This window comes from Arachis ipaensis, chromosome B03, assembly GCF_000816755.2.
Source record: "Arachis ipaensis cultivar K30076 chromosome B03, Araip1.1, whole genome shotgun sequence".
Taxonomy (NCBI): Eukaryota; Viridiplantae; Streptophyta; class Magnoliopsida; order Fabales; family Fabaceae; genus Arachis; species Arachis ipaensis.
The window spans coordinates 2,394,405-2,396,288 of NC_029787.2; positions in this window are offsets into that span (position 1 = coordinate 2,394,405).

The following is a 1,884-nucleotide window of genomic DNA, read 5'->3' on the forward strand; positions in this document are numbered from 1 at the left end:
TAATTCATACATTTTGAATACAGCAGAGAGAGTTTAATTATTGAAAGAAATTTTACAATAAACTGGATTATAATTGAAAAATTTTTACAGCATGTGTTCAATTTGTTACAGGACTATATAACATTTATATTAATTAGTGTCAATATCCTTAGAATCTATCTGACAATTTGGTGATGCACCCTTAGCGGCGGGATGTGCATCAGGCCACCAAATCTCAAATCCCTAACAATTGTTTTCTTCTCCTCGCTCATGTTTCTGAATTTCTCACTTAACAAATGTGTTGCACGCTTAAGGTCTTTGATTTGCTGTAAACAAAGCAAAATTATAGTCAGATATATTTCTATTATATAAAACTGATTTCATCTAAGACATATATTTGTTCTTACATTTTTTCAGCTTGGTTTCTGCCTGCCATTTTTTCTGAAATGAAAAATACACCCATAGATATCAGTAAGATACACCCATAGATATGAGTCAGATACACCCATAAATATCAGTCAGATATCACTCAAACATGCATTAATATACAAGGTCAAGCAATATACACCCATGGACAAGCAAATATTAGAACAGTTGCAACTGTTGACTATATTACAGTATATCAGTTCAGAAATATACACCCAACAAAATACTCAGTAAACATCCACCAAATCACGCAATATACTCCCAAAAATCAGTTACCAGAAGAACTAGAACAACAAGAACAGTAACACCTAGAACAACTAAGAAGAACAGAATAACCTAGATGCAAGAATAACAGTAAAACCTAGAACAAGTAGAACATTAAAAACTGTAAAATGAGACCTAGAACAAGAATAACAGTAAAACCTAGAAGAATGTAGAAGAACAGTAAAACCTAGTTCTTCGTTTTCGAAATGTGAAAAATATACAATATGAGTAAAATAGTAACGTAACGTACCTTGAGTATTATAACTTCGTTTTTTCTGGAGATTGTTGATCGAGAGTTCTATGTTGTGTTGATGAAGAGTTCTAATCTTCACGACGAGTCCTATGTTGTGTTGGAATGTTGCTCGAAAACGGACGGTTTGTGTTTTCTTCGAAGGACTTGGAGAAGTGGAATAGTGCGTCATTAAGGAACGCTATTTTGCGAAGAGCAACCGTTGAGTGGGGCGCGTGTAGTTTACGTTCCATTTAAAGAAAGATGAGTGCGCGTGTGAATGAAGTGTGGGCTGGAAACTTGTAAAACTTGTAGGGCCTTTTTGATTGTATGTGTAGCAGGCCCGTTTTTGTTTTTGTTGCCCAAAAAGGATAAGTTAAATTTTGTGTTCTTTCTATTTTATTTTTATTCTTTGTAAAATGCAAGTTAAGTTTTTAGGATTCTTTTAAGAAAAACTCAGGTTATAATTTGCTTCTGCTTTGTCTTCTAATAAATTGATTTGTGTAAGTTTTAAGTATAAATATCATTGTCATCTTTTTCTTTTATTTTTGTGAGGCTTTAATAATTATTAGTGGTGTTAAATTTTAAGAGAGTGAGATTGAAATTTTTAGAAATAATAAAAGGTACTACAAGTTTAGAAGTATACTAAAACAGTAAAATTATACCACATATAAATGAGGGCGTGACATTTGTATATAAATTTTTATTTTTTCTTATTATTCTATATATCATGATCATGATATTTGTGGAGCTACAAATGATCAATGTGATTAAATAGAAGTCATATTTTAAAAAGAATGAGCAATATTTTATCTTCAGCATACCTACAACGAGTGATATGTCGTGAGTACTCTCTCACCTGCAAATTGCAGCTCTATGACATACTAAAAGTCCACATATATGCATATCCTACTATTATCCAATATATTTGCATTACACTAGTTTTCTTTCTATAATAAAATTAATTTTTAATTGAGTCTCTCATT